Genomic DNA, 14,700 nt, shown 5'->3' on the forward strand with positions numbered 1-14,700 from the left:
GCAGGTTTTTCTGTCTTTGTGTTGACACACACACACACACACGAAAGCAAATAGCCCCGGTTCCTAAAGGGGACAGTCACCAACAACAGGTGGCCTTTCAGACTGGAAACAGATCAGCGTGCTGCTTTCGCTCTGTGACCTGCATTCTGTTGCTTCAATCAGCCTCAGCTGGACAGGAAAGCTGGTATCGATGAAAGTAGGATGGTCACTAATGGGGGCTCGAAAACCATGAGCACCCATCGCCGCAGACACCCATTCAATATTTCACATAATTACTGGTGCTTGTTCCTTTAAAAGGGATAAAGGGAAATAGGATTAAGTAATAGGACCAGGGCCCCAGGTGACAGAGTATATGGTTGGTAAAGTCCAGTGGCACTTTCCTGTTTACACTTGTGGGCGCCATAAATGGTACTATTTCCAGGACAGGACGTGAATTCCCTGCGACAATCCATCGGCACTCCAGCTCAGTAAATCTCCTGCCAGGACGCACTTCCCAGAGACGGGGTCTCAAACATGTGCATCAGAAGAGGTCTGAAGAAGTCTGAGCAGATGAAGAAGACTGCATAGCTGACTCATGGCGAAGGGCAGGAAGCGTTTATTGTGTCTGTCGAGCGTTTTATCTGCAATCATGGCCGGGCTGAGCCATATGCTGCACCTCAGACAGCCAAAGAGTTCATTTTTGTTTAAACCGACATTACATAAGAGAGTCAGAGGAGCTCATTATCGGGAGAGGGGTGTGGGGATGTGCACGTTTCCAGGAATGGGCGTGGAGATGTTGCAAGGGGGTGCGAGTTTAGCAAAGGGCCCTTGTCTACTTGTATGCCTGCGTGCCTGGACTGGGCTGACGAGGGCAAAATCCCTTGCCTGATCTCGTCCATATGCACATGCACTAATGTTTAATGATGCCGTTCAGGCCTGCAACACAGTACAATGTCTTCAGGCTTAGCGGCGTGTTATACGATATGTGGCATCAAGGTGTGACATTAATCAGCCATGAAATTGAGGTCACAGCGTCTTCATGAATGAAGACATTCAGAAAAGGTTCGAAGCAGTAATAAAGTGAAGTGCACTTTATTCATGGTTCACACAGTGAAATTTGTCCTCTGCATTTAACCCATCACCCTGACTGAACAGTGGGCAGTCATGAGAGGCGCCCAGCGAGCAGTGTGTGGGGACGTTGCTTTGCTCAGTGGCACCTCAGTGGCACCTTGGCGGATCGGGATTCTTAAATATTTTTTAATTTTTTCAACAAGCTCTCACTTTTATTATAAACACCTATAGCTCAATACACAGCATGTCCATGACCCCCTCTTGACATCCAGTCACTTTCTTCCCACATGACCCCTCTCGAACCGATGTTTTCAACTCCTTGTTTGTTTCTCCATTTACTTATAATGGGATTGCATTTACATTTACAGCATTTATCAGACGCCCTTATCCAGAGCAACTTGCAATCAGTATTTACAGGGACAGTCCCCCGCTGGAGCAATTTAGGGTTAAGAGTCTTGGTCAGGGACACAATGGTAGTAAGTGGGGTTTGAACCTGGGTCTTCTGTAGGCGAGTGTGTTACCCACTAGGCTACTACCACCCTATCATGATTCAACATGAAACATGGTACACCTTTTCATCAAAGGTCAACTTAATTTTCTCTTCTACCCACTCACCTGACTCCGCCTTTATTTATTCCTCCGTCTTCCCATTGAAGCCCATTCATTTCATGCAGCAACAGTGGACATAATTTCAGCCTTCCAGCTGAGGCATATATCCCAATACATTGTGGCCACGCCCATTAGCATGCAAGCATTAGTTTAGTTAGTGGTGCTGGTAGTAGCCTAGTGGGTAAAACACTCACCTATGAACCAGAAGACCCGGGTTCGAATCCCACTTACTACCATTGTGTCCCTGAGCAAGACACTTAACCCTAAATTGCTCCAGGGAGACTGTCCCTGTAAATACTGATTGTAAGTCGCTCTGGATAAGGGCGTCTGATAAATGCTGTAAATGTAAATGTAAATGTAAATGTTCAAAAACTACCCTGTTCTAATAATAGAATACCATAGAATATCAAAACCACAAGGGGCGTTCTAAAATCTTGTATAATAATTTACTTTTCTCACCTTTGTACATTTATCTTAAAATGACAGTAAATATTTAAGAGTAATTCATCTATGAATATATTTATATTGGTCCATTGAATATTAAAATATTCCAAACAGTTTTTTTCTCACTCACACTAAAGAAAATCGTAAAACACTTGCTCAGTTCTGCTCAAGGGCATGCTGCCCTTGGGAACAGAGTCACCTCTGTTGTTCTGGAAAATGGAGAGAGAGAATGACCTAAAATATTCAATTTCAACACTCCCCCTATGGAAGACATCTGTGGCAATGGGGTCTTAACACCTCACATGACCTGATTACAACAATGAACAGCATGGCTGAGCTGCACAATGCCGAGGGGAAGCCTGTAATCAGGCTCGATCGTAACAAAGCCGTCCCGTTACGCTGAACATACACCTTTTAATAGGCTAGTAGCCTAGTGGGTAAAACAGTGAAGTGTCACATGTGATACACAGCAGCACAGCACACGGTGCACACAGTGAAATTTGTCCTCTGCATTTAACCCATCACCCTGAGTGAGCAGTGGGCAGCCATGACAGGCGCCCGGGGAGCAGTGTGTGGGGACGGTGCTTTGCTCAGTGGCACCTCAGTGGCACCTTGGCGGCTGGGGATTCGAACCGGCAACCTTCTGATTACGGGGTCGCTTCCTTCACTGCTTGGCCACCACTGCCCCCGCTAGGCCACCACTGGTTCACTCACATGTGAACCAGAAGTCCCAGGTTCAAATCCCACTTACTACCATTGTGTCCCTGAGCAAGACACTTAACCCTGAGTGTCCCTGTAACTACTGACTGTAAGTCGCTCTGGATAAGGGCGTCTGGTAAATACTGTAAATGTGAATGCAAACATGAGAGTTCAAACCGAAAACTGTCACCCCCATGTCTTGTTTTCGTGGCTCTGTCTGATAAAGTTAAAGTAGGTATTAAATAACTTCCAGTGCAGATGCAGGGATTATGGCGAATCATGGAACGTTAGCAGTAAATCACGGCAAGAAAAGTTAAATGCTGTCCCTGCAGGGAGGCAGACGGATGCAGGTGTTTTTCTCATTCGGCCAGTGCCTACGTGTGTTTGAAAAAATTGCAATGATATTTACTATAAAAAGATCTAAAAGTGTCATGATATTTGGTTTATACTTAGTTGATGTTAAGTTTAATGTATGTGTGCGTGCATGACCATGCAAAGTCTGTATCTCATTTTAAGAAACATTAAACTAACAATAAGACATTTTAGCTCTGTCTCACATTTGAAGAGGATGCCGCGTCACAACCAATTGTGAAACCATATGTGCAACCAACGGTTTAGCACGTGACACTGTCAGATGCAACACAGGTTTTACTTTGAGCCATTTCAACCCTAGATCGTTCTGTGGTTATCTTCTTCCAGCCAGTAGGCACAGATGTCCCGCCGGAGTCCCTCCCTGTGAGTGGGAGTAAACGAACAGGCACCTGCTGCAGGCTGCCGTGTGGGTCCTGGTTGCCGGCAGGAAGTCTGGCAGTGCAACACAATTGCCTTGTTTTTTTATTTGTAGCCTGATTCAGGCTACCGATTGTCCGTCGCAGCGTTCTGTGTGAGAGAACGTGTGTGGCGTTCAATAAAGCGCATTTTTTCGACACAGGAAAGCCTCCCTCGGTGCAGACGTCAGCAGCATTTTTCTCATACGCGGACACAAAGGCGGGCACACACCAGACCAAGCTTCACCACCAGCATGCGGAATTTCGTCCGACCTTGTCGTTGGCCTGCGTCCCCGTGTCAGCATCTCGATCTCTGTTTGTTTTCCAGCTGCGGTGTCTGAACAGGCCTCAGCGCAAGCCTGCACCAGATAAGGCAGCAATGGGCCACGTCACGCTCAGCTTTGTATGCACAAGATGCGCATGAGGTGGTTCCGGCTCTGTCTGGACTGTCCTACCGCTTCGTACGAGCGGGACAATCTGATGAACAGTCCTCCGTCACCAACCCACGACAGTCCCAGGTAATGACGGTGTGCCTCTAGCTAATGGAGTGCAGGAAGAAAGAGGAGTACGTGGGAAAGGCGCTTGTTAATTTCACTTATGGTGAGATGTGAATGGACGTGTTCATGGGGCGACAAAGGGGCATGAAAACAAAACCAGCCTATTCTCTGGCATTGTTGTGCAGTAAACCCCAGCTGTGAACATTCCTTGGCCAACGCGACAGGATAGTCACTTTAACCCGGAGCCAAACTAACACCGACCAGTGGCAGTAGGAAAACTGCATGATAGCATTAACGATTCCTATATCGTTAATAACACTGGAAACAACACGGCATCCGGTGAGTAATTACCATTTAATGGTTGGTGTGGTTGTACCATCATTCGGAATTTAAGTTTGTAAGAAGCTTTTGTAACTCTGCGCCATTGGTTTGAAAGGTTCTGTTCATATCGTGATGGCTGTACACAAAAGTGGTACAGTACTGTTGTGTTGTGGAAGCTCCACCTTCTTTGGTTGTGTTTACGTATTTTTATGCCACAGGCCAGCATGTACTGGTGAACGGATGGGACCTTCCACTATACTTCCAGAATGAGGCAGTAGGGCATATCAGAGCTGTCGGTCATCAGCATGGTTCACCCCACCTGAAAATGTCTACGTGGGAACAGTTTCCTGACAAGCAGTCATTTCCGTAAGTCCCGAAGACATACTTGATATGACATTAGCAAACTCTCCCTGTGTGCTATGTCAGTTATAGCACCGTGAAAACAGGGCCCTTGGTGTTTGACACCCTGACGTTGGATAAACCAGATCCCTGTGCAAAGGAATGCCACGGAATAAATGTCATTCCAAATCTCATTTACAAATTGCAAGTTACATCATAGTTTGCAATTTGTTATTGGAAACACAAATCGTTTTTTTTGGGGTGAGAGCCCTCTCCTGTCCCACAGTTCACCTGCACACGCTGTCCTCTATTACAACTTCGGAGTGTTGTCTTAACACTCTGACAACACTGCCGGGGCATGTGACACACGGGCCAAGTCTTTATGGAACAATTCAAATCAAATTGAAAATGAGTACCTAATTTAAATATCTTAAAATGCACCCAAAACGCTGCAAAAGCAGCTGGGTTCGATATAGTGCCGTGGAGGAGGAAAACGATCCACACAGGCCCAATATGTGGAAAAACTAGATTGATGGTGAGCAGTACATCGCACGATTTGTCAATCGTCGTGACATGAGCTATGACTCCCTTCAAAAGTAACTGTCCTGCTGAGAGATGTAACCCATGTGGCACAAGTCAAGAGGATCTGTCAACAGGTCTGGGTTGAAGGGCAGAGTCCACAAGAAAAATGAACGTGGCTGCTTTTTTTTTTTTCTTTTCTGCTCAGCATGTGTCGTGCAGAGGCCAGGCTTCTTAAAGAAATGTTTTCTCCATCCTGAACCAGGCTCTCCCGGAGGGATATATTCATAAACTGGCGCAGTTACTGCCCCGTAAATGAGCTCCCGTTGCTTCTGGTATTCATCGCTACCAGGTAAACAAAGAGACGGAAAGGTGCGATCACTCCTTCCCGGTCGTCAGCCTCCCACAGGGCGTCACATGAGTCTTGTGAATATTAAGATGCCATTGGTAATATATCATAAATAGCTGCATCTATTTATAACCTGCCGCCTGCCATCTTAGCTCTCCATTACGTCAGCTAATGAACTCCAGCATTTATTTAAGTGCTTTGTCACATTCAGCTATGCTGCCTTATGACTTAAAGGTCCGCTATCGTGATCATTTCACTTTGTGGGAATATTTAACATTAATACGAGTTCCCCTAGCCTGTCTATGGTCCTCAATGGTTAGAAACAGCGATAGGTGTAAAGAGTGTAGCTCAGACGGAAGGATCTGGAATTTGGCCCCTTATGATGTCATAAGGGGAAAGGTTGCCTCCTGTTTCTCATGCTTTTTCCACCCAGAGAATTTCACACCACTCCTCTAAAACATTATCTTTACCGACCATCATGGTTTCCAAACGTGCAAAGCGTTGCAATTGCTCTGTGATTTTATGTAAAAATGAGCACGCACGACTCTGAAGAAACAATGTGTTCAGGCCACAAATGTGCATGTGCATACAGCTCAACACCGTGCAGCACATTTGGCATTTGCCAGAGAACAAGATTGGCAAATTTGCCACTGGCGCCCTGTGCTCTTCACAGATGAAAGCAGGTTTACACTGAGCACATGTGACAGAGGTGACAGAGTCTGGAGACACTGTGGAGAACGTTCTGCTGCCTACAACATCCTCCAGTATGACCGGTTTGGCAGTCGGTCAGTGATGGTGTGAGGTGGCATTTCTTTGGGGGGGTCGCACAGCCCTCCATGTACTCGCCAGAGGTAGTCTGACTGCCATTAGGTACCGAGATGAGATCCTCTGACCCCCTTGTGAGACCATATGCTGGTGCGGTTGGTCCTGGGTTCCTCCTCATGCAAGACAATTCTAGACCTCACGTGGCTGGAGTGTATGAGCAGTTCCTGCAAGACGAAGGCATTGATGCTATGGGCCGACCCGCCCGTTTCCCATCTGGGACATCATGTCTCGCTCCATCCACCAACTCCACGCTGCACCACAGACTGTCCAGGTGTTGTCGGTGAGCATCCGCCACCTCATCAGGAGCATGTCCTAACGTTGAAGAGAGGTCATACAGCCACGTGAAGGCCACACACACTACTGAGCCTCATTTTGACATGTTTTAAGGACATTACATCAAAGTTGGATCAGCCTGTAGTGTGTTTTTCTCACTTTAATTTTGAGTGTGACTCCAAATCCAGACCTCCATGGGTTGATAAATTTGATTTCCCTTGATAATTTTTGTGTGATTTTGTTGTCAGCACATTCAACTATGTAAAGAACAACATTTTTAATATGAAACTTTCACTCATTCAGATATAGGGAGTCTGTGTATATTCCAAACATTCATACAGGATTCATTAATGGACTTCCTTCCACTTGGGAAAAATGAAAGCAGACAGAGAGCAGAACTAACACTGGCTTGTTATTCCAAGCCAGGATGAATAACATCTTTCCTTCTATAAACAGTGTGGCGGTCCCAGCAGCAGTCATATGAACGATTGGTCTGGAGTTTACTTTACTGACCCAAAATGACCACTAGGCGGTCGGACTGGCAAGATTTTTCTGTTGCGTAACTGACTAACTACACCATTGTTCCACAGCAGCGAATGTGGTTTAACCCACCCCCGCCGCAAAATAAATAAAAAAACACAGGCAAGGAGAAACTACCACCACGGGAGACACGGCAGGCATGTGCTCTTGTGAAATGTTAAGGTGAAATGTGGAGGTCAAGCCGGGGGGGTTCGCTCGAGACGTGAACGTGACGAGTCTGGCCCTCGCCACGGACATAAACAAGCAGAACTCTAATCTGATTTGCCCATTCTGTCGGGGGGCCTCCTCCTGAGTACTGAACGTCCTGGGGTGTTTTTAAGAACGCCAGACGAAAATCGATTTCAAATGTGTGCTTTTTTTTGTCCCATTGTTTAAACCTTTTGCTCTCATGTACGTTTATGAAATGCAGCTCATGCTGTGATGGTTAGAGAGCAGGATGGTAAAAGGGGCAGTGGTAGCCTAGCGGTAAAGGAAGCGGCCCCGTAATCAGAAGGTCACCGGTTCGATTCCCGATCCGCCAAGGTGCCACTGAGGTGCCACACTGCACACTGCAGTGTGTGCTCCTCACACACTGCTCCCCGGGCACCTGTCATGGCTGCCCACTGCTCACTCAGGGTGATGGGTTAAATGCAGAGGACAAATTTCACTGTGTGCACCGTGTGCTGTGCTGCTGTGTATCACATGTGACAATCACTTCACTTTACTTCACTTTTAAAAGGAAGAGGCAATGTGGGACACCCTCTAGGTCCATAGCTGGTAGCTGATATCAAGTATTAATGTTGGATGCGCATTAGACCAGACCAGCCCACTGCCGTTCACAATAAACCCGAATGGAGGGCTTAGACATTCCAACACAAATTCCACTCCTGATGATTTCTACGTCTGTACGATTTTTTTAAAACTTGGAACCTCTCCGGATGTCTGAATGCACTCCAAGAGCGGCACCTGGGAATCCGATTGAGCTGTGCTGTCGGTGAACGGTGATAGTTTTATCGGCCACTGGGCCTGGAGTGAATGAGCAGCGCGTGCGGGGCGAATGTGGGGAAAACTGGAGGGTAAATTGGCTGCAGAGCTGATGAATGGAGATGTGTTTGCCAGCGTCTCGAACCATGAACTGGCAGGTGTGAAGCGTTACTCATTTAAAGCTAATAGAAGGTGCTCGTTTCGAGCCAAGTGAAAATGATCCGGACCTAAATGTCCCCACAGCCACAATTTTCTCTTAAATTTGAGGTCTTCGATTAAATAATTCCCAGCATTCACTTGGCACATGGGGGCGTGTAATTTTTCTGTTCGGTTCCTTCATGGCATAAATCAGTAGAGTATCTTTTTCAGGCCAATTTTGGGTTATTTCTTTTTGGTACAAACCACTTTTGGGATTTTGCCACGTTTGTGCAGCTTGTTCATGGCCTTTATTCATTGCCTAGAAGAGGTGGTTCATTCCAGTGGAACAGCAAATAATGTTATGAATAAATACGCAAAGCACCACTAGATGTGGGCAACTTGGCTTTTAACATAACATAGCTTCAATGCAACATACCTTAACGTGATGCAGCCAAAGCACAGTCCACATAAAACGAGCAGTAAACACAAGAAGCCATTCGATGGAATAATTAACCTGTAGGCCGATGCTGGCTTTCACACATTAATTCACACGCAAAAAAAAAAAAAAACAGCAAGGGCGACGCAATGCGGTCTGTTTGGTCTGAGCTTTTCTCCGGCCCAATCAGCGACCGGGGCGGTTTGGCTCTGCAGCCGCAGGGTCTTGAGAAACACTTTTCCGACAGACGCCGATCCCCGAGGCAACACCCGAATGAGTTCATTAGGAACATACCCAGACTACACCCATACATCAGACTGGGCAGCAACCTGGCACAGGAGACCTTTTCATCCTGAAGTGCATAAGAGCAGGAGGACCCGTATTTCAAGAGCAGCAGGAAGATTTAGAATTAGCAGAATAATATGTGCAATGGCTTGTAACTTTATTTGGAGACTTTGCTCAGCCTCTACACCTTTGTTATCTGGCACGTTCTGCTCGGATGAAACATGCACTACTGGGCACATATCATTTTATTTTCACCCACCTAGCTTTAAATAAAGAAGAGGAGGAGGCGATGGTCATTTTAAAAAAAGAGGCCAAAGTAGGTCAGTCCACTTAGTGCAGACAAAACAACCGCAACAGGAGAGAAGGAAGATTTATTGGCTACTTAAGTTTCTGTTTCTCCATCTTGCTTGAATGCTGTGTGCGTCTGTGAGTGGCAGAGACATTTTTCCGGCACAAACTAGACACACCAGACCCCAAAACCTATAAGAGACCCTCATTTATGGCTTGTGGCTCATAGATAGCCCTCCCAAATCGTGCTGGAGAATGGGTCACGAAGGCATAGATCTATATAAATATCCAGCAGGGAGGCTTGCTGAAAACCACTCTTGTGAAAAGGCTCTCTCTCTCTCTCTCTCTCTCTCACCAAACATTCTTTCAGAAGTCTTGGATGAGCTTCAACTTCTACCAGTATAACATCTTCAAATAGGATTCCAGTGTCTTCATAAAACTAAAAAAGAAAATTATGTTCATGGAGCCACAAATAAGCAGCAAAAATGCATCAATAACACTCCAATATATATTTAATATGTTATCAAGACTGCGTATTATTGCGTTTACAAGAAACGTATGAAGACACTTTAGTGAGAGACATTTGGTTCCATGGTGAAAAATGGTTGGTAGACGCTGTTGCTTAGCAACATCACCACAGTCAGGTTACATTGTGACCATTAAGGCGAATTCAATAAGCGAGGGCAATAATCCAAGAGATTGATATCACCACCGCTCCTCCAGCGGCATCTAATTTTATTTTATTTTATTTACGTCTCTCCTGCCAGACATCCTCCTTATCACTTCTAGTATGGGTTTTGTCCACCTGTCCCTCATGGTCTGTTTGCATGTCTGGATATTGAGACCGTCAGCCTGTCAAAGACGATCAGTCACATGTCACTGCGCCCAACACCACATCCCTGCAACTTCGCACCTCTGACTGCAAGTACTACATTTGCAGGTTATGGGTGTGAGGGCGCGACCGCTCGATGTGAGAGCGTCAACCCTCAGCGGTGAGACCAGTATGACGTCCCCCTGACCTGTCAGGAGGCCTAAAGCCTTCGCTGGATAATTACTGGCGACTGTGGCGCTTTCATGCTCTCCGGAAGGAAAACGTGGCCAAGTGGGACTGCCAGTGCTGCAGCGCTTAATCTCCAGCTCCTCTGCATTTGTGCTTCTTAATAATTAATTAAGACAAGGTGAGAGAAGAACACATTTTACTGATACAGTGCAACACAAGGAAGCAGCGGGTGAATGGCACCAATTCCACAGTATTATGTCCTTGCAGTCCACACTTAAACTGGAATGAAGAAAATCAGATGAGATTTGGACCCATTTGTTGTTAAAGAAGTAAAACCGAACTAACGTAAAACAGCCAATCCTACATCAGTGATCAACTTTAATGTCTGAAACCCAAAACACTCTCCGAGCATGTTCTTCAATGACAAGTCTAAGCCTTATCAGGGCTCTTAGTTTGTATACTTGATATTCTATAGAAATCGAACGAGAATTGCTGGTGTCTTCCCATTGTAAGTCGCTTTGGATAAAAGCGTCTGCCAAAAAAAGTAAAGTAAAGTAAAGTAAAGTAAAAATGATGCTACTTTATAACCCATGCTAGTTTATCACCCATATATCAGGTGAGCATCACTCTCCAAACAAGACAACAACACATAATGAGGTGGTTGTGCAATTAACGTGGTGGATGGTGAAATTAGGTGCATCTTAACCATAATCCATGGGAAAATATATAATGGGGTGGTAGTAGCCTAGTGGGTAACACACTCACCTATGAACCAGAAGACCCAGGTTCAAATCCAACTTAATACCATTGTGTCCCTGAGCAAGACATTTAACCCTGAGTGTCTCCAGGGGGAGACTGTCCCTGTAACTACTGATTGTAAGTGGCTCTGGATAAGGGCGTCTGGTAAATGGCATAAATGTAAATACATTTTTATATTGAAATTTATTTTAAATGTAATGGAAGGAATGCATTATCTTTATAAATAATCTTCCATGATTATATATAAAAGGTAAGAAATTATGGAAGGTATTTTACTCAAGAAAAGGAAAACAATTATCTCAAATTTATTCTCTCAGGTTTTAAATTTTGAATGAAATTTGCAACTAGGGAAATAACATAGCCTCGAGAAACTTCTGGGAATTCGCGTTCAGGTCATCAGGGGTCGTGGGGGCGGAGATGTTTCAGGGAGCCTGTCTGTCTCTTGGTCGAGGAGGTTTCCTATAAATCTGCCTGAATGTGAAGACCCTCTGTCACAGAGCCCTGTAATCCATGAAGGGATACCCATTAAGCATCTACACACATTCACCTTAACACAGCCCCCACTTACACACATACACACACTCACACACACACTTTCAGAGGCAGTAGGCCTGATCTCAGACCTCCTACCTACGCTGGCCGGGTTCACAGAGCTCTCCTTCAGACCCAGCTACAGAACTGAATGGCCGCCCTGGCCAAGGTTAAATCTGGAGTGGTGGAGGTGGGGGCTGGGTGAGGCGGCCTGAATGCCATTGTGCATTGGGATACGTGGAAAGATGGCGACTGCTGAATTCTCACGTAAATACTGCGCGCAGGAACATGTTCCCGGGTGCGGAGACGAATGGACTGTAGGATTCCAGATCCGTGGAGACGGTCGTCGTGGGTACACGGGGCATCATTCAGGCCCAATACTTGAACCAATCTTTCTTACGGGCCTCTGCAAATAAAAAGGGCTTGTTTGGACCCAAAGCCCTCAGGTCTCTCTGCAGTGTGAAGGCAAAAACTGAAACTGAACAAAACTCTTCATTTATAAACCGAAATGACTATTGCACCCTGTCAGGAAAAGTCTTGGTGCAGTGAGACAAGCGGGGAAATGAGTGGATGTTTGCGTAGGAAGCAGGTGCAGTGGAGCACAAGCCGTGGCGCAACCCTGAGAATGGCTTTCCTGGCCCGCGTTAGCCGCATTGTTCCAGCTGCGCGTGAAGTTTTCACCGCCGCGTGCAAGCCGCGGCTTTCATTGTGACCATGAGACAAAGGCTGCAGTTTGTGTCGCCCCGGAGCTGCGATCTAATAACAGCTCGTAATTAGAGGCTCTGAAGAAAGAACATCAGAAGTGGGGATGTCTCCTTTGGAGATGGTTAGTGTGAGGAAATCATTAAAGTAAATTTAATGATGCAGTGATCTTTTCCCATGCTGTGTAACGCATAAATATTAATATAACGCAGAAAACCAGAAGACCCAGGTTCAAATCCCACTTACTACCATCATGTCCCTGAGCAAGACACTTAACCCTGAGTGTCTCCAGGGGGGGACTGTCCCTCTAACTACTGATTGTAAGTCGCTCTGGATAAGGGCGTCTGATAAATGCCGTAAATGTAATTTTTTTTAAATATGGAAAACCATTATTACAGGTGGATTCTTTTTTAAATGATTGTATAATTGAATGAAGTCAGTGCTGCCTATTGGCTAAAGAAGTGGACTTGTAACTGAAGGATTGCAGGTTTAAGTCCCAAACCTGAGGTGCCACTGATGTCCCCAAAACACCGTCCCCACACACTGCTCCCCAGGCGCCTGTCATGGCTGCCCACTGCTCACCAAGGGTGATGGTTAAAGGCAGAGGGCACATTTCGTTGTTTCACAATGACAAAAGCAATCACTTTCACTTTCAACATACATTTGATCATTTTCTCCACGATGGATTCTGATGGTGAGCAGGGCTGCTGTAGTAGGTTCATGAAGTGTAGACTTTAATACAGCAATATATGGAGCCACTTTTTGAAATCAGGAGAATATGCTAATTAGGTTCGTTAGTTTTAACCACTGCTTGTCTTCCTGCAGGACGTGATGACAGGCCCTCCTTTATCTGATATGATGATGTATTTTGAGATCATGCATTTCCTCTCTGTTTGTCACTCCTGTCACTGTAGATACTGGTGTCGCAGTTTTTTCAGTATATAAGATTTTGACTATATTTTATAATGTTTTTTTTTTGTTGTTTTTTTTTACCGTTGTGCTTGAGAGACATCATCGACCGGAATCAATTTAGTTTTTGCTCACCAATGCACTAGTTTCTGGTTCTGACTGACTGTGCACGCCCTTCGTGGTAAGCTATTCCATTTGCGTTTCACTGTTGCAGTTGATGAAGTAAAATGTTTTTAAATCTCTCCGTCTTAAAATACCATGTGTGTTTGATAGCTTGTGTTTGTAACATATTATTATCTCACCTGCTGGCATTTCAACATCTAATGTTACAAAGGCAGTGTGTTCACTTCATATTGCAAAAAAAAAAAGGCAATAACAAACTTCCCCAAACTCTCGGCATCAGTGTGATCCACACAGTTTTTCAGGCAAATATAAAAGAAATGCTTTTAAGCATAAGAGAATACGTTTATTTATTCAGTATAGTTTTAGTGTAGTATAAGTTTAGTTTAGTATTTAGCATAAGTTTTATTCTGCTAAAAATAGTCTTCCTGCTGTTGAACGCAAGACGATTTTACTTCCTTCTCATCTACTATGTGTGTGTGTGTGTGTGTATATGTACACACACATAGCGAGCATCAGTTCTAATCTAACCGTCTTATTTGTGGGTATGTGTCGTGCTGAATTAAGTGCCAAAGGGGAAAGACAGTGATTTAAACGTTACAGTCCTTGGTGGTTTCTGTCACCACCCTCCTCCACATGTACCACCCATGTGTTCATGTTCTATTAGCTTGAATAACAGTAAACAGGCCAATCAAGGCGACATTGAGCTATTAACTGTGCAGCTTTCACATTTACACTTACAGCTTTTATCAGACACCTTTATCCAGAGCGCCTTATAATCAGCAGATACGGGGACAGAAGACCACAAAGACCCAGGTTCAAACGCCACTTGCTACCATTGTGTCCCTGAGCAAGACACTTAACCCTAAGTGTCCCCAGGGGGGGACTGTCCCTGTAACTACTGATTGTAAGTCACTCTGAGTACCTTGACTGAAATTATTCTGGTCAAAAAATTAATTTTGACATCATACCAGCACCATTATATAATGGACTGAAAATGCATGAAACAGTTATTCAGATCAGTTTTATTTACAAGTGTTATCATGTTATGTGCAGTCTAGAACTGGGCCTGACAAGAGCCATGCGCATTTTGTTTCTCGCAAATTAGGTACAGTACTGTGCAGTGAACAAATTAAAGTTTTTTTTTTCATCTTCCCAACAGTAACTGTGAAATTGTTCAGGAACGGACTGTCTACACCTACATTTACAGCATTTAGAGCAACTTGCAATCAGTAGACAGTCAAGGACAGTCCCCCTGGGACTGGGGTTAAGTGTCTTGCTCAATGACACAATGGTAGTAGGTGGGGTTGGAACCTGGGTCTTCTGGTTTGTTACCC

Source organism: Denticeps clupeoides, chromosome 20 (assembly GCF_900700375.1).
Source record: "Denticeps clupeoides chromosome 20, fDenClu1.1, whole genome shotgun sequence".
Taxonomy (NCBI): domain Eukaryota; kingdom Metazoa; phylum Chordata; class Actinopteri; order Clupeiformes; family Denticipitidae; genus Denticeps; species Denticeps clupeoides.